The sequence below is a fragment of the Pinus tabuliformis genome, chromosome X, assembly GCF_031772625.1.
Source record: "Pinus tabuliformis cultivar Carrire ecotype Pingquan chromosome X, CPIR1, whole genome shotgun sequence".
In the NCBI taxonomy this organism is placed as follows: Eukaryota; Viridiplantae; Streptophyta; class Pinopsida; order Pinales; family Pinaceae; genus Pinus; species Pinus tabuliformis.
The window spans coordinates 286,904,426-286,924,536 of record NC_142308.1 but is presented as its reverse complement, the minus strand read 5'-3'; the positions used below and the strand labels follow the sequence as shown (position 1 = coordinate 286,924,536).

At 39.3% G+C, this 20,111-nt stretch overlaps 1 pseudogene; it reads right to left on the bottom strand.

Moving 5' to 3' along the window:
* Positions 1-3,403: 3,403 nt before the first annotated feature.
* On the bottom strand, positions 3,404-19,208 carry LOC149139523 (glutamate receptor 2.7-like; annotated as a pseudogene).
* Positions 19,209-20,111: the final 903 nt, after the last annotated feature.

The following is a 20,111-nucleotide window of genomic DNA, read 5'->3' as shown; positions in this document are numbered from 1 at the left end:
ATCGTCTGGATTTTGGTGTCTTGTGTTCATTCGTTTCGGATTCGACATGTGGTGTTCACAAGGATCAAGTTATGAATGGAGTTGGTGTTGAGTAGCCAACCGACGCTATCATTTTTGATGAGTATGTGTGGGAATCTGAAGAAGAAGTTATGGTGAAGGATGACCTCCTTCTATCCACACCTCGTTCAATTTATCCTGAAATCTTATGTGATCTTTCCATTTCTGATTTTTCTTGTGAAAATTTATCCCCGGATGTTTCTACTTCCAATCATTCACATGACATGTAGGATATCAGTTTGTCATCTGATTGTGGAGAGGACAAATCTTTCTTCTTGAATCTACCTGAGCTCTCATCTTTCATTTCTGAAAATTCAGAGGGTGAAATTTTTTGTTTCTCATCAACCCCTCTCTATGATTCGTCAGACCATGAGTATGCCGATGTCCATATTGAATTTTTTGATCATGTCTGTCATGATCTTTTCACTCATTCATCTGATCACGATTCTGATTCACCTACTATCAATATTTCTAAGCCACTAACTTTGACGATCCATCTTCTAATGAAGTGGAAACCCATCAACCCATCAAGGCACTTCAGGTTGAGTTGATGGCTATGTCAGGTTCTTGTAGCCTTGAGGTCAGTTCCACTTCCGATCAGAAATCTGTTGAATCACCCCAGGCTCCTCATCACTCTCTTTTTTACATTGAAAATAAATCTAGTTTACAATTTTCACATCCTCCACCAGAATCACATGATCCTATCACTCATGCATTGGAGGAGTCATATATAGTGAGCACTGTTGTGAAACAAAAATTTTCTTCCTTTTTCATGTTTGCTCAATTGTCACGTTTGAAAGAGTATACATCCTTGTCATACAAGCACAATGTGACACAACCCCATGATACACCTGTAGGGTGCCTTTCATGTGATTTTAATCGTTTCTTTTTTGTAGACACATTCAAACTTCAAACGTTTTGGTTTGCATTGCTTTAGCTTTCTTGCTTGTTGGTATACTTGGATATATTTTTTTTTAACCATGCCATCACTTACATGGGTCAACCAATGAGCCGATGGCTGCATTGGAAATATAACTTCATGTGAGTAGGCCCATGCTTTTCTTAGCTTCGGAGTAGTAGTAGTGCTTTCTTTCTTATTTTTTTTTGCTTACTTGATTTCGCTTTCATTTTACTTCTTTCCTTTGCCCGTTTGTTTGTTTTTTGCACCCTTAAGATTAGTTTCCCCATGAAACCATGTTTGGATTCTTCAGAAAAGCATGGTGAAATACAAGAGGACTTGTACAACTATCAACATTTGGTTATCTGTCCATTCCCTCTCCTTATGAAGATCTTGCGTTTCTTTTAGTTGATGATACCTTGATGGAAAATATGTTCCTTTCGGAGTGAGTCTTGGTGTAATCACAACGCTTGCACTTTTAACTGGTACCACCTACTCTAATCAGTTTCTATATTCAGTTAACCCTTGTCAACTCAGTCAAGTAGAGTAAGGTGAGAGGGAAAATTTTAACAAGTCTGTCAAAGGTATATATAAACATCCTTCTCTAAAGGGACAACCTCTTCTGCTCTCAACAAGTCGGGATCCCTCTTCCGCCTCATGAAATAAATAAGTGTCAATGCACAGTTTTTTGAAAAATGAACAATGAAAAAATTAAAATGAAAGCGAAAGAAGAGAAAGGCTTCTCGCGCAGAGAGGTGAAGCAAGTAACTTTGTCGGGGTACTATCCAAGCTCGCTGGATTTGGAGGAATGCTTGTGTTCCTGAAGTGACTCCACCGGGGTACTGTCCAGGCCTGCTGATCCTCATAAGCCTTTTTATCAATGAGGCCTCTATTTTCTTGAGAATCGAATTCTCTACTTCAACAGTAGATCCTGGACAAAAATCCTCGAGTGATTCATTGAGAGTAGGCAAGCATCCTTTCCCTTGGTGAATCTATTCAAAATTCTTAGGTTGCAGTTTATTGATTTACAGTTTGTTTTGGAGGCTAGTTGCTCCATTATTGTAGATCTATTTGGGGCCATCATCTCAACCATATTCTTGCTCTTGTACTAGCTTATTTACATATTAATAAAATAACGTTGAGATCTTTAGCATGTTTATATTGTCTATTATTCAGTTGCGGATTCCATTTCTCATTTTTGCTATAAATTTTGTTGTTTAGTTTGTGCAAATTGTTTATATTAAGGATATCTTAAATTTCTAAAACTATTTTCTCCAAATTTTATTATATTTAGAACATTACAATTTCTAGATAAATAAATTTAAATTATACAATTAATTAAAATAATTACATTCAAACATACTATAATCTCTAAATAAATGTAAATTAATATAATGAGAATTAATATTAATAACCTTGCATTATTTTTCAATCTAATTTAAATTGATTTTAATCAAAATATTTATTTAATAATTCATTTTATCCTGAACAAACTTGATAAATGTATTCTCACAAATAAATTTACCAACCTTTAAAAATACACCAATACCTAAGGAGCCACATATTTCTGGAAAAGAGTTAGAAAAAACAGTTAAACATACGTTATAGTCATTAAAATGCAAAAATTGATATGTTTACTCTCACATATAAATCTACAAACCTTGAAAATATACCAATACCTTATCAGCCACATTATCCTGATATGCTTTCTCTCGCATATAAATCTACAAGGCTTGAAAATATACCAATACCTTACCAATCACATATTTCTTCAGGATAAGTTAAAGATACGTTGGAGCCATTACGATGCAGAAGCAAACCAGGTGAATATCACTTCAGCATAATGTGGACATTCAAATTCTCCAACGAGTTTCTAGTCACTCAGAGCTTGCCCTTCAAGGAAGGCGTAATTTGGTTGGCATTCACTCTTATGAATGTCTGCAGTATGGATCGATTGAGAAACTCTGCCATTAATTCTTATGATGATTACATTAGTCATTTCTGCTGGAGGGGTTTGGCGCCTATACCAGTTATTACTTCATATATAGACTATGAAAAATGCAGTTGTAACGTATTTCGTTATTTCATCTAGAAAGTGTGATGGTTTAAGGATCCGAAATGCTGGTTACAAAGTCCGTTTTTTGGCTAGGCTAAAAAAAATTAGTAACAGGGAGTCGATCAACCAAACTATTTTTTAGAACTCTGAACCAATTATTTTTCATGTAAAACTGATTTCCATTTTTCATATTAATAAATTGGTTATCTTTCGAATAAAAATGATTTCTAAATAACAAATATGTCAAGGTGATACCAAAACCCGAATAAAAAAACAACCAACCACTTAGAAAGAAAGATTTTGAAGCGAAAGATTATGAAACCAATAGCTGAATTCTAAGCATTCAACCTAATGAATTTTGGTTTAAGTTCAAGAATTTTGGGAAAGTCTGCTCATTGTAATGCGTTTTGTGGAACGTCTACATTTGACTCAGTCACGGAAACGGGTTGCGTTCTGCTTGGTGGGATTTCTTTCGTTATCTCAGGCGTTGAAACGGTTGAAGAGCGAGCATTTGTGTTTTCATTTGCGTCTGGCACATGTGCATGATTCCGGAAGGAAAAGCTTCCTGTGGGCAGGGCACTGGTTCTAAAAGGACTGGTTCCATGAGCTGAAGGGCTAGTTGTGAAACAGTGGGTAGAGCATGGACTATTGCTCGTTCTTGAACCCTCCTTTTGGTCCACGTAGTTCAAGAACGGTTTCATTTCTGTGGTCAAGGACTTTAAAGACTTCCCAACTGATTGATCACCCATTTCACCAGGGCACTTAACATTAGCATCTCTCTTGAAACCGTAGAGAAGCCGGAAAATGTTGAAATCTAATTTCAAACTGCCCCGTTATCATTTCAGAAAACTGCATTCTTTTCTTGCAATGCGATTTAATTGCAGATCGCAAATCGCATGCATACACCTATCTCTATTTGTTCATTTGATTTCTGCGATTGCGATGTTGCGATGCGATCGCATATCGCAGATCGCACCCATATGTTTGTGCTCCAGTTTTATTCTTCCACAGAATGCAATTGCGCGATGCGATCAAATCGCAAATCACATGATATACAGGCTTGCAACAATTTACGTGAAGTAAAAGTTTCATTTTGACCGCCAATTACAGTGAATGTCAGTAAAACAGTAAATGTAATTTACTGTGGGTTGGTAAGTTTTGGTAAAGATTTTAATTTTATAGTTTTTTATTTCAGGGGAGTTTTGTCTTAGGGCATAAGTAAAAACAATATGTTATATCATTTTTTTTTATGTTGTTTTGAGTATGTAATGGAAGTGAAAAATACTCACAGCAGTGCGAAGTAAAAAAGAGCATGCAGTAACGTATATAAGAAATTCTTTACATAGCAGTGTGTTAAAAAATTTGCAATTGAAACAAACTAAATTTTCAGGAGAAGACAGAGTAATTTTTTTTTTTTGTTTTGGAATTGCGTTTGAAGCAGTCTATGGTTGTAATCCCTCTGAGAGAGGAAGATCCTTTTGTATCAGCAGTTTTATTAATGAATAGAAATCTTTTATGTCTTTGGTGAAACTCTGTTCTCCAGCAAACAATTTTTTTTTGCCTTCCCTGTGCATAAACAGAGCATTGTTCTTTGTTCATTATTTTGTTTTGGAATTTACCACAAAATTTCCAACAGTGGTATCAGAGCTTGTCCAGGCTCTTTGAAGGTGTCAAAGAAGCTGAAGGAAAGATTTCTTGTTGAAGTAGCTTCTCCAGCAGAGTAAAGACTTAGTCAAGAAAGAATCCATGGTATTTCTCAGTTATTTTTAAATACACAGTCAAATATTTGAAGCACAGCTGAGAGTGCAAGGAATGGCTGGCTCCAGCACCAGCACTAGCATGAGTATTTTTAATACTCAGCTCCCACAGTTTAATGGGAAAAACTATGACTATTGGGCAATAACCATGAGAGCCCTGTTTGCCTCACAAGATTTATGGGAACTTGTTGAATATGGGTTTGAAGAACCAGGAGATGAAGATGAGTTTAATAGATTAACTCAGGCAGAGAAAGATCTGTTGAAGAGCAATAAGAAGAAGGACTCAAAAGGCCTCATATTTTTGTATCAAGCAGTGCATGAGAATGCGTTTCCAAGGATAGCAGCATCCAAGACATCCAAAGAAGCATGGCAAACTCTTAAAACAACCTATCAAGTCATGGAGAAAGTGAAGACAACAAAACTACAATTGCTGAGGAAAGATTTTGAAAATCTCTGTATGAAGGAGTCAGATAATATTGACTCATTTTTCACAAAAGTAATTGGTCTGGTCACACAGATAAGGACTCATGGAGAAGTTCTTGAAGAAAAAGGATAGTCGAGAAACTATTGAGGATCTTACCCTCAAAGTTCGATGTGATTGTTACCACCATAGAAGAGACAAAGGATCTCACAAACTTTTCAGTTGATGAACTTCATGCATCACTGATAACACATGAGCAGAGGTTGAGTAGAAATGAAAACTCATCTCTAGAGCAAGCCTTCAAGACCCAGATGTCCTTTGGAAGAGGAAGAGGTCAAGGCAGAGGAAGCAAGAAAGGAAGAGGCAGAAGCCAAAACAGAGGTGGAAGGAACAGTCCAACAAATGCTCAAGGAAGAGGCAGTAATCCAAATCAGAACCAAGGCCAAGGCAGCAACCAACAAAGTGGACAACATCATGCTCAAGAACAAAGGTATGAAAAATCCAATGTCCAATGTTATTATTGTAAAAAACATGGGCATTATGAAAATGAATGTAGGAAGAAGCAGCATGATATGAGTAATAGATCAAGTGCAAATATCACCAGAGAAAATATCAGCCAAGATAATGTGCTATTAGCTTGTAATATGGCTGAAACAAACAGTGATGATATATGGTTTCTAGACTCTGGTTGTAGCAACCATATGACAGGAAATATAGCCCTATTTTTTGCTTTAGATCAAAGTGTGAAGTCACAAGTCACACTTGGGACTGATAGTATAGTTTCTGTTATTGGAAAAGGAGAAGTAAAAATATTTACAAAGAAAGGTGAAAAGAAAACCATAGTAGATGTCTATTATGTTCCTGGAATGAAATGTAACCTCTTAAGTATTGGACAGCTTGTTCAAAAGGGGTACAATGTTTTCTTTGTGAATGATGTATGCACCATCATGGATAGAGCACCTAGCAAACGATGCATTGCTGAAGTGAAGATGACGAGGAACAGGGTGTTCCCTCTCAAAATAAAGGCAGATTTGAAAAACAAAGAAGTAATTGCAGCAGTTACCCAAGAGGCTTTCCAAAGCGAACGAAAGGATGAAAATTGGTTGTGGCACTTGAGATTTGGACATCTCAACTTTGGAGGTCTTAACTTGTTGAGTAGAAAAGGAATGGTAAGAGGATTACCATTGATAGAGAAACCGGACAGCCTTTGTGAAGGTTGCATCTTAGGGAAACAACACAGAGAAAGTTTTCCATCTGGGAAAGCATAAGGGCAAAAGCACCCTTAGAAATTGTCCACTCAGATTTATGTGGACCGATGCAAACTCCATCATTAGCAGGCAACCAATGTTTTCTAACATTCATTGATGATTTCACCAGAAAGACTTGGGTTTATTTCTTGAAGAACAAAAGTGAAGTGTTTGAAAAATTTCGGAATTTCAAAGCACTTGTAGAAAACCAAAGCGGGCTGCATATCAAAGTTCTAAGAACTGACAAAGGAGGTGAGTATATCTCCAAAGAATTTCTACAGTTTTGTAGAGAAAATGGAATTCATAAGCAGTTTACAGCTAGGTACACCTCGCAGCAAAATGGAGTTGCTGAAAGGAAGAACAGGACAATCATGGATATGGCGAGGAGCATGCTAAAGGAAAAGCATTTGCCAAATCATTATTGGGCTGAAGCTGTACACTGTGCAGTATACATTTTGAATAGGTGTCCTACAAAAACAGTCATGAACAGAGTGCCGGAAGAAGCATGGAGTGGGAGAAAGCAAGGAGTCAACCACATGAAAGTTTTTGGTTGTGTGGCTTATGCACACATTCTAGATCAGCTAAGGAAGAAGTTGGACAACAAAGGGGAGAAATGTATTTTCATTGGTTATAGTAAGGAATTCAAATCTTACAGAGTGTATATCCCATCTACCAAGAAGTTTTTTGTGAGCAGAGATGTTCAATTCATTAAGGAGGAAGCTTGGGATAGAAGCATAGAGAAAACAGTGAATGTTAAAAACTGTTTGTCTCATGATGAAAATGATGAGGAGATGGCTGAAATACATCCCCAAACAGCAGTGCTAACACAAGGACTGCAAGAGACACCCTTGAGGAGAAATGAAAGTGCTTCTCCAAGCACACCACAAGGAGGAAATTCAAGTGCGTATTCAAGCACTTGTACACCAAATGAAAGAGGCAAGAAATTCAGAAATTTAAGTGACATTTATGATGAAGGTATGAATTCCTTGTTTGCTTTATATTGTCATGTTGATGACCCTATTCATTTCGAAGATGCAATTAAGGATAGGAAATGGATAGAAGCTATAGATGAGGAGGTCAATGCCATTGAAAGTAACAAGACATGGGATTTGGTTGAACTACCAAAAGGAAAAGAAGTCATTGGAGTTAAATGGGTCTACAAGACCAAAAGTAATGCTGAAGGCAAAATAGAAAGACACAAGGCAAGACTTGTTGTCAAAGGATATAAGCAGCAGTATGGGAGAGACTATGAGGAAACTTTCGCACCAGTTGCAAGAATGGAAACAGTGAGAGCAGTGCTGTCCATAGCAGCACAAAACAAGTGGAAAGTTTACCAGATGGACGTGAAGTCAACATTCCTAAATGGAGTGTTAATGGAAGAGGTTTACATTGAACAACCTCCAGGCTATGAAAAGAAAGGCCAAGAGCACAAAGTGTGCAGATTGAAGAAAGCTTTTTATGGGCTGAAGCAAGCACCAAGAGCATGGTACAGTAGGATAGATTCCTATCTACTGGAAAATGGTTTTAAAAGGTGTGAGGGAGAACCCACCCTCTACATCAAAGAAAAGGATGGTAAAATTTTAATTGTTGTGTTATACGTTGATGATGTTATTTCCACAGGTAATGATGATTGCCTTATTGAAAATTTCAAAACAGTCATGAAAGAAGAATTTGAAATGACTGACATGGGTTTGCTGAGATACTTCTTAGGAATAGAAGTAGATCAAAATGAAAATGGAATTTTTATCTCACAAGCAAAATATGTAAATGAAGTATTGGAAAGATTTAATATGCAGGACAACAAGGTAGCAATCACTTCCACAGTGATGGGATTAAAACTCAGCAAAGAAGACAGCAGCAAGGATTTTGATCCTAGTTTGTACAAGAGCATAGTTGGCAGCCTCATGTATTTGATTGCAACTAGGCCGGATATTATGCATGCTGTTAGTTTAATTTCCAGATTTATGGAGAGGCCAAAAGAAGCACATTGGCAAGTAGCAAAAAGGATTTTGAGGTATGTTAAAGGTACTAAGAGATTTGGTATTTTGTGTACTGTTTCAGAATGTTCAGATTTAGTTGGATACACTGATAGTGATTGCGCTGGAAGTGTAGATGATCAGAAAAGCACATCCGGTTATGTTTTTCACATGGGTTCAGGAGCCATTTCATGGGCTTCTAAAAGGCAGCCTATTGTAGCGTTGTCTACAGCAGAGGCTGAATATGTGGCAGCTACAGCAGCAGCATGTCAAGCAGTTTGGATGAGAAGAATGCTAAGAAGCTTATGCCAAGAGCAAGCAAAAGGAACAATGATCTTTTGTGACAATAGCTCAGCGATTGCCTTGTCCAAGAATTTTGTGTTTCATAAGAGAACGAAACACATTAACACAAGGTTTCATTACATCAAGGAATTGGTAGGCAATGGAGAAATTGTTTTAAAACATTGCAGGACTCAGGAGCAGGTTGCAGACATTTTGACCAAGCCATTGGAACAGAAAAGCTTCGAATTTTTGAGGAAGTGTTTGGGTATAACTGATAACCCAACAGTTGAAATTAAAGGGGAGTGTTGAAATCTAATTTCAAACTGCCGCGTTATCATTTCAGAAAAATGCATTCTTTTCTTGCAATGCGATCTAATCGCAGATCACATGCATGCACCTATCTCTGTCTGTTCACTTGATTTTTGCGATTGCGATGTTGCGATGCGATCCGATCGCATATCACAGATCACACCCATGTGTTTGTGCTCCAGTTTTATTCTTCTGCCGAATGCGATTGCGCGATGCGATCAAATCGCAAATTGCAAATCGCATGATGTACAGACTTGCAGCAATTTACGTGAAGTAAAAGTTTCATTTTGACCGCCAATTTTGTCAGTAAAACAGTAAATGTCAGTAAAACAGTAAATGTAATTTACTGTGGGTTGGTAAGTTTTGGTAAAGATTTTAATTTTATAGTTTTTATTTCACGAGAGTTTTGTCTTAGGGCATAAGTAAAAACAATATGTTATGTCATTTTTTTATGGTTTTCTGAGTATGTAATGGAAGTGAAAAATACGCACAACAGTGCGAAGTAAAAAGGAGCATGCAACAATGTATATAAGAAATTCTTTACACAATAGTGTGTTAAAAAATTTGCAGTTGAAACAGAGTAAATTTTCAGGAGAAGACAGAGTAAATTTTTTATGTTTGTTTTGGAACTGCATTTGAAGCAGTCTATGGTTGTAATCCCTCTGAGAGAGGAAGATCCTTTTGTATCAACAATTTTATTAATGAATAGAAATCTTTTATGTGTGTGGTGAAACTCTGTTCTCTAGCAAACAATTTTTTTTTGGCTTCCCTGTGCATAAACAAAGCATTGTTCTCTGTTCATTATTTTGTTTTTGAATTTACTAGAAAATTTCCAACAGAAAATGCAGATAATTAGAGCTATGAATGATGCCCCTCCTGTGATTGCGTAAAGACCCCAGAAAATCTGAATGCCCAACGAATCAGAATTTGCATTTCTTCCAGAATCCGTGCAGACAGTGCTACTAAACCACTTGTCTTCAATTTCCCGTATTTCTTTATCCTCTGCGAAAGATAGAACAGCCCTGGAAATGTTAGAGACAAGGCGAGAACCCTTGGGAAATACCTGTGCAGAGGATCTGGTCAGATATTGGGCATGGAAGAAGCGAAATGCACTGTAGTTTAGAAAAATGGTTTGAAGGAACTTACAAAGGCAAAGCCTTCAGTTCTGTGGATCGGTCCAACCGTTGTATACTCGCAGTGAGAAGCTAGAAAAAAGCGAACGTAAGGAATCTCGTCGAAAATTGCAGCCACCCCATTCTTTGGGCCCTTTGCAAGAGCATCTCCTGCTTCCTCTAGTGTCGAATATGGTCGGAGATTTTCTTTGGCGATGCCAAACGTCGGATCCTGCAGGAGGTCACCTACGAAAGACCCTTCCTGATACCCTACTGCTACTCCACTGGCACTGAGAGACGCCACATCTTGAAAAGTAGGTTCCATTTGTGAAACTGTGAGCATAGATGTCAAACTGGCCATATAGCTGGATTTCAAAATTAGAACTACAAATAGCCAGATTATAATCACAATTCGGGACAAATGGCTCAGTAGCTTCTCCCTGCAGTACAGTATACCAGTAAGGTCGAAAACATTCAAATGGATCATTCTAAATGGTGACAAGGCATTTTAGTTCGAAGGAGAATAACTTATAGTGTGTGAAATACAACATCGACAACGAAACCCTGGAACAATGGGACGAATGAAGAAGTTAAAAGAGGAACAAAATACCGACAAAAACAGAGTATGGTGCAAATGTCAATCAGAAACTGAAACTCATAACAAAGCGCGCATCAAAATATGTTTGGATTTTGATTTTCAGAAGCGAAAATACATTTACGAGAAAAACAGAGGCTGCTATTCTTTTTAGCCACAGTAAAACAAAATCTACAGAGGAGTACAAACAAGATCTACAAAATTCTACTGTGACTCTCTGTTTCACACAGTGAATACTATGTTTTTCTCAATTAGTAAAATATTATTTACACAACTTTTGATATTTTTATATATTACTAAGATGGAAAATATTATTATTATTATTATCTAATTTTAAAGTCACTGCCAAGCCAGACACCAAATTGGTGTATAGCCAGACATACATACCTCCGTGTAGCTATTTGACTGCTAAGTTTATGAAGACATACATACTCTATTTGACTGCTAAGTCTAGCAAGACATACATACTCAAACATATTCTATTTGACTGCTAAGTTTAGCTAGACTTACATACTCTACCTGCTCTGGTTTTGAAGCTGTGAATTCTTAGGAAGAAACACATGCTCTTCACCATTAGGCCCACTCAAGCTGTAAATCTATATAATAATAATATATATTATTTGAGAGCAGTGCAAACGCACATTGGAAAGTTCAACCATTTTTATTGGGCATTCATATTTTTTATGGTTTTGATTTACAAATGTGACTGCATATCTATGGAAGATAAACAGAGTATGGTAAAAAATTTTCATTTACTTTCAGGTTGCTTCAGGTTAAACAGAAAATCTACCACTGGATTTGTTTGTACCCGAGAAATTTGTTTGTACTCCAGAAATGAAGTGTTTATCAACATTAAATGTAGTAATTGAGATGATTTCCAACATATTCCATAATTCAAACCTTTCTAAAAGAAATAATCATATGTTCAAAATGTCCACCGGTAAACTTTTTAAAAAACTAGTTCAATCTCCAAAAAGTTCAAGAATTATTATGACAAACAAACTGTGAATGCGACACCCCCAACTACACCATAGAAATAAAACAGTTTACATATATAAGAATACAGAGTAAAATACCAGAACAGAGTCACCACTTTTTAAAAAACTAGTTCAATCTCCAAAAGGTTCAAGCATTATTATGACAAACAAACCGTGAATGCCACACCCCCTAACTACAACATAGAAATAAAACAGTTTACATATGTAAGAATACAGAGTAAAATACCAGAGCAGAGTCACCACTTGCTCTTTGGGCTTTCCTCTAAACTCGGGATTTATTCTATGCTCAAGCAGCCATATCACAATTCCTGTGCATACAAAGAATACGCCTATTGTGCACCACAGGTCTCGACTGAAAGGCAACATAAATGCCCAAGTGTGACTCACTGCCTTTGTTTTGGTTTGTACAACCATCCCAAAACCCGAATCTGTATACGGTTGTGTGAGATCAACAAACCTACTCCTATTTGCTAAGATTGCGGTGTCGCCCACTACTGCATCAAATTCCTGTCATGAAAATTCGAAATCAGCAACGATAAGAGTGAAATAGCAAAGAATTGAATCTTAAATCTGTCAAGGTAGTGTGGTGGGTATGTTTTTTTTTTTTCCATTTGGATTTAAATGTGTTGTGACATGTTTATCTATGTAATAAGGTTTAAACTTTAAATGAGGTGATGTGACGTTTAAATTTATAAATCTATATGGATTAGAATCTATGTTGTGATATTTGAGGTAGATTTGATAGACAAGATCGGAAAAACCAGATTGATACAGTGAACCACATTAGAAAAACAAGAATTGAAACTACAATTCAATCAAGAAACAGTAGACTTGATGGACAAGATGGTTATAGAATGACATTTAAGCTCGACTTAACAAGAATTGAAATTACAATTCAACCAAGAATCAATTTTGAAATTGCAGTTCAACTAAAAACAACTAAAAATCAAAGAACAGACCTTAAGGTAGACTTGAAGGACAAGATCATTATAGGACTATGTTCGGTTTTGGCCCTCTTCAGCATAAGGAATGAGATCATATGGCAGTGCATAGTCAAGTCGACTCAAAACAGCATCAAAAACATCTATATAGAAACCAGTGCCATGGCTTTCGTTGCAACTTCCATCGATTTTACTCTGACGAATTCAGTGAACCCATCTTTTATGGGAACCCCAATTCTCATCCTCTTACCACTAGTTGGCTGTACCCAACCTTGAGGCACTGATGTGGATTCTCCAGGCCAAATCACTGGTCCAAGATTGGCAATAGTATTATTATTCCAATACCCAACGACCTGATAGCCGTTACCCACCATATTCACAATCTCATAAGTAGAACCCACAATTTCCCCATCGTGCATCTGAACGACGGTACGACCCCACTTAAACCTCTAAAATTTGTCTTGAGGAGCTCGCTCAATAACTGTGGTCCTTCCTGAAACACCCCAAGTTCTGTCGAACCTGTTGTATTTCCAACAGCGAATGGTGGAGGATTTATGGGGTTCCAGGAATTAAAACCAGCAGTTCCCAAATTCCCAATTGCTCGAGCTATCATCCACACGGCCTTGTATGCGAAAAAACCGTAGATATTGAGCTCAACCTTTTCTTCACCTGGGTTTTCAACTCTAAATTTGCTTTTACACCTTCTATGAAATCTTCAAGATTGCTGGAATTCTGAATATAAGTTTTGACTCCTAGGAGACCTTGCATAGAGTTAGTTATAGAATCATTCAACATTACATCCCAAAGACTGGTATATTCCTCTGTAATTATCCAAACATAACCAACATCCATCATTCCTATTTCATGGGCCGCCATGAAAATTCGCGAACCGAGAGAAGGGCCCACATGGGCAACAAAAACTCTGGATTTCATCCACATTAATTTGTATAGTTTGTATCACGCCCCTACACTTGCGGTAGTCTTCCAACCGCTTGTAGCAAGGTGCGGCACCACTGAATTCTTTCTTTTCACCAATACTAACATTCATGGACTATGCCTACTTTCACTTTAACATTACTTAGCTTGTGTTTCGCAACCAAGTAAACATACAATTATCCTTTATACTAATGAAGCCCATACTCATTCATTATCCATAGCAATTATAACAAGAACAACAACAATTGCAACAGTATAAAGGGGAGGGGCAACTCCTCGTAATGTGAGTCTGCCCGGCAATATATTAAGAGTATCAATTTACATGTACAAGTATGTCTTGGCCGAACCAAGTCTCATACTTAGTCAAATTTACAATGAGAGGCAACCCTGCCTTTTACAATCTTGTGCACCTCTTGCACGAAGGGCGGTGCTCACCCGAGCCACCTAACACCCTTGCCAAGTCCTACACAAAATCTACACCTTCACCGAACCTCGGGCACACCTTGCCCACACCTTTACCAGCTTAAGACAATACCAAGTCTGTGCCTTCAAGTATTGCGCATGAGCTATGCGCACTCCTACTCAAAACTGCGCACTTGCCTTTTTCCCCTTAAGCTTATGCGAAGATGTGTTGAGAGAATTCAATGCCAAAATGACATCAACGCATGTTTACTTATATGCGTTTTATTTTGGGGCCATTATGGGTGGTGGCACTCCAGTCGACCCCCAAAACCATGGCATACACACCCCCAACGCCCTTCATATACGTCGGCCTTGACCATCGCAAGCCATTCCCAAGCGTTGGTATAAACCTCCGTTCACCATTTCATAGTTACCACCTTTCGTCGCATTTCTGTTTTCCCTTTCGTCGCATTCCCGTGTTGCCTCGCCCGCCCGTCGTGTAGACCTCGCCCACTTCGTGCAGCCCTCGCCCGCCCGTCATGTCGACCTCGCCCACCCGTTGTACAGACCTCGCCCACTTCGTGCGCCTGCACGCTCGCGCGCCCACCCGCGCGCCCGTCGTGCACGGTGACTCGTCCTGCGCTCCAAACGCGTTCACGCCCAAGGACCTTACATCCTCCTCCACCTGAAATCGTTGTCGTCCTCGACAACATATCATCCCGGTAGCCATCTACCAAGATCATCACTATCCATGATGTCAACTCCTCCACATAAGGCAAACATCCCTGCAACATATGTAGAACTCCATCTCCATCATGTCTCATCTTAGTGACCAACTGCTACCAAGATAACCATACCAAGGTATACACCTCAACGGTATGTCCTCCATCAGATAGCATCTCGATCCATGATCATCGACCCCTCTGCCACAATCTCCACTGCAACATCTCGTGTCGACCCCATCATGTGTCCCCATGTGAACCTCTGTCATGATACTCCAACAAAATGTCAACATATCTTTGTACACTACGCATCCCCATGCTTGAACTAGTTGGGTAGATAATCCAACTGTCACGCTCAAACCATGAGAGTGAACATCCTCATGCCATCATCGGTTGTTCCTCAAAACATCCTGCCACATTCTTGACTCATCAAGAATCTATCTCCATAATCCATGCTCAGGTCCATGGAAACTCCATTCATCTCATCTGCAACATGTCATGATGCTTGATGCCAAGCCATCCCTGCACCATCAGTCATACCTGCTCAAACATGTTTAAGGACTCACTACCATGAGCAGCTAGCAATGAGCCCCATCTTCTCATCCATATAAGAAGATGTAGAGGGAGTAGAGCCTGAAGGCTCTCCCTCACTAATCAATTCGATCCACCTATCAGGATCCTCAATCTCCATCCTTTGTAGATAAGCAACCCGGTCTTCCTTTTGGACATCCGGCCTCACATATACCTCATCATCATCATCATCATCCTCCACCAACTCTAGCCTTCTTGTCAAATCCAAGATGCTATCTGAAAGTGATCTAATGACCAATGACTGCTCGGCAAGCTTTGTCTCAACAATAGACAACCGCTTTTTCACCTTCTCCTTGTCCTCCATTTGCATCACTTCTAATTTACAATCAGGCCTTGTCACACCAATGGTTGGCACGCCAATGGGTACATCTTCCCTTCCATCATAAATGTAGAGCTTCTTCAAATGTGGAACAATCATAGCATCAAATTGTTTCATGAATTCCATCCCCAATACAGATTCATAGTCATCAATCCGCACTATAGTGAAGTCCACCTTCCCGGTCCATTCACCAAGTGTAGTGTCCACCCTCTCAGCTATACCATGAATCTCAATAGGAGGAGAATTCACTGTCTTCATTTGTGCCTTTGCCGGTACAAATTTCATCCCAATTCTTCTCGCAGTATCCTCACCCATGAAGTTGTGAGAAGCCCCACTATCCACCATAGTGAGCACATCAGCACCTCCAACCTTCATTCGAACATACTCCAACTTGTTTCTCTCAGGATCCCTCCTAGAGGCCACGTCCGTAGTAGCAGAAGCACCAAGTATCTGCATCATCCACACAGAAGTATCTTCATTCTTCGCATCAGACTATGCAATAGAAGACACCTTCGGTTTAGAAGGACAATTCTTCACCATGTGTGGTCCTGCACAAATCCAACACTTCAAGGCTTTCTTCGTCTTCGAACCATCATCCGATTTCGAAGCATCATCCTTCTTCTTTTCTTTCGGCTTATCGGACTTCTTTTTCTCATCAGAAGTCTCATCATAATGCTCCACCAACCTATCAACAACAACAAAAGCTTCTTCAAGTGTCCTAATCTTCTGCCTCTTCACTTCATTACGTGCCCAAGGCTTCAACCCAATAATGAAGTTGAACACCTTGTCCCTCTCTGCCATGTCAGGAAGTTCCAGAACCGCACTTGCAAACTCTCGCTGGTATGCTTGTAGGCTCCCGGTCTGCTTTATGTACTTAATCTTCGTCCTTGCTTCCCATGTTTCATCCTGAGGACTGAAATGGGTCTGCAAAGCCTTCTTCATGTCATCCCACGAAGTGATGTCAGCAGCACTGCCATTGGCAATCTGGTCCATCCTCCTTCGCCACCACATCTTAGCATCCTTGTTTAAGAACTGAGCAGCTACCTTGACCTTTGTCTCCTCATCAGATAGACCCAACCGTTCCAAGTATTGCTCCATGTCCCATAGAAAGTTGCCAAGAGTCTTTGCATTCCTTGTGCCATCATAAGATTCTGGTTCCTTGACCTTCACATGAGGCACTCCTCCACCTGAGTTATGCCTCACGGCCTTCTTCAACACCGCGATCTCATCCCTGGCTTCATCAAGAAATTTGTTGGCTTCGTCAAGAGATTTCTTCAAGTTCACGATCTCTGCAAGACCCTGATCCCTTGCTTCTTCAACCTCCTTGACCCTTATTTCAAGTTGTGTACACATAAGATCAGTGTACTCATGCTGTGTCCGGAGTTCATCAAAATCTTCCTTCATCTTCGAGTTGGCCTCTTGCTCCTTAGTGAGCAAGTCCATCTTCTTTTCCCAGGAATTTTCCATAACCTCCATCCTCAACAGCATCTTCTCCATAAGTGCTATAGTAGCATCTTGTCCATGACTAGACCCAGCCTGAGATTCGGCTGCCATCTCCAACAGCTTCTTCTTCTTCTGCAATCTAGTTTCGACCATCCAACAACTTCACCGAGTCACCTGCAACCTGAACCAACCCTTGTTCCACTTGTGTGCAACGGCTTCCTTCACCTACAAGTACCCTTTCCAATGTCACGAGCAACCCTGCTCACCGACTTCAAACCGAAGCTCTGATACCACCTGTCACGCCCCTACACTTGCGGTAGTCTTCCAACCACTTGTAGCAAGGTGCAGCACCACCGAATTCTTTCTTTTCACCAATACTAACATTCATGGACTACGCCTACTTTCACTTTAACATTACTTAGCTTGTGTTTCGCAACCGAGTAAACATACAATTATCCTGTATACTAATGAAGCCCATACTCATTCATTATCCATAGCAATTATAACAAGGACAACAACAATTGCAACAGTATAAAGGGGAGGGGCAACTCCTCGTAATGTGAGTCTGCCCGACAATATATTAAGAGTATCAATTTACATGTACAAGTATGTCTTGGCCGAACCAAGTCTCATACTTAGTCAAATTTACAATGAGAGGCAACCCTGCTTTTTACAATCTTGTGCACCTCTTGCACGAAGGGCGGTGCTCACCCGAGCCACCTAACACCCTTGCCAAGTCCTACACAAAATCTGCACCTTCACCGAACCCCGGGCACACCTTGCCCACACCTTTACTGGCTTAAGACAATACCAAGTCTGTGCCTTCAAGTATTGCGCATGAGCTATGCGCACTCCTACTCAAAACTGCGCACTTGCCTTTCTCCCCTTAAGCTTATGCGAAGATGTGTTGAGAGAATTCGATGCCAAAATGACATCAACGCATGTTTACTTATATGCATTTTAGTGTGGGGCCATTATGGGTGGTGGCACTCTAGCCGACCCCCAAAACCATGGCATACACACCCCCAATGCCCTTCATATACGTCGGCCTTGCCCATCGCAAGCCATTCCCAAGCATTGGTATAAACCTTCGTTCACCATTTCATAGTTACCACCTTTCGTCGCATTTCTGTTTTCCCTTTCGTCGCATTCCCGTGTCACCTCGCCCGCCCGTCGTGCAGACCTCACCCACTTCATGCAGCCCTTGCCCGCCCGTCGTGCAGACCTCGCCCACTTTGTGCGCCCGCGCGCCCGCCCGCGTGCCCGTTATTCACCCGCACGCCCGTCGTGCACGGTGACTCGCTCGGCGCTCCAAACGTGTTCATGCCCAAGGAACTTACAGTTCCGTTCTTATGGTGTCCCTGTCTGCAGTTGACGATATTGCTTATCTATATTCTAATTTCGACCCAACATCTCTGAGCGCTTCACTCAATGAAGCGATTGCACCCGAACCGTATTCATGATCCTCGTAAATAGCAGTAACTCTTCTCCAACCATAAGCCTGAACCAGTGCTGCAATCGCCTGCATCTGTATGGCATCGCTATGTGCCATGCGAACAAAATACAAATATCTGTGGTTGGAGAACAAGGGATCCGTAGCAGAGAAGGAAACAACTGGTACTTGGGCTGCATCTCCGAGATTTGATACGAATTCTGCAGCATCAGATTTCTGTGGTCCAATTATTGCTACCACTTCTCTTTCCAAGAGATCAAGCGCTGAATTTACCCATAAAAACTAAGCATCAAACTCGTAAGCAAGATGGAGAAACTGATATTGAATAAAGAATAAAATAAAGATACCGCAGATTGATTTCTTCTGTGAATTTGTAATGGGTTTTCATCTATGGCAAGGAATAAAAACAGAAAAGATTTAACTTACCGGCTGAGGCGCCCAAATCACATCACCTCCCGAGTCACGAAAGTGAAGAACCAAGCGAGAGCCGTTGAGCAACCGGGTGTATCTGTTAACGTCTTCCACTGATATTTCAATGGCGGTTTTGGCCACTTTTCCAACCCATGAATTGTTGTTCAAGACAACGCCTATATTTACCACACTGTCGTTCTGGTTTGTATTACAATGAAAGGTCCCAATATGGCAGATTAAAACGCAAAAAATCATAAACTTTCCCAGAGTTTGGCCCTCCATCTAAATTTGCACAGCTTCGCTGTCTGCTTTTCTCGTCTTGCAAATGGATGTTCTATATAATATATACGTTGCTGGTGACCCAGGCTTGTGTGAGGTGGATAGTAGATTCTAAGAATATTTTGAAATATAAAATTAACAAAATGGTGAATTACTAATTATTTCTAGTTTTTTGCGACTCGTTTGGATCAGAAAATGAAACAAACTCGTTTGACTCAGAAACTGAAATAGACTGGGAAATTCTTACAACGGAAAGAATTTTCCCGCGGTAATCAAGTAAAGATATATCATCTAAGTAAAGATCCGGGGATGAAATTTATGGTTTTCATTGGTGCAAATCCAATCACCTTGATGTGGGATGAAAAACAATTCTTCATTGGTAGCCAATGGTCATCAATCCATTGAGCGAGGAAATCATGCAAATTTAAGAAGCATAAAGTTTATGTTCATATGGCTGCAAGAACGGAATAACAGGGCCAACTACATGGCCAACATCAAATTAAATAGATGAAGATATTTTATTTAAATAAAATACGATAAATATTTTATTTAAAATACGATAAATACGATAAATATTTTATTTTTATTAATTTAATACTATTATTAAGTTGTTATATAAATTAAATGATTAGTAAATATTAATAAACATCAATAACATTTACTTAAATTTATAATACATTATTAGAATTAAAAAAATTTATAATCAATATTTACTTCTACTTTATTAAGGAGATTCTTAATCTCTAAATAAAGTTTTTGTTACAATAACATAGGCTATCAATATTACATTCTCAAAAAAACATACCTTATTTTATATGGCACTTGCTCATATGACATTGTTTTTAATTAATCAATTTGATTAAAAGGACATAACTACTTTGAGAATATATATATATATATATATAT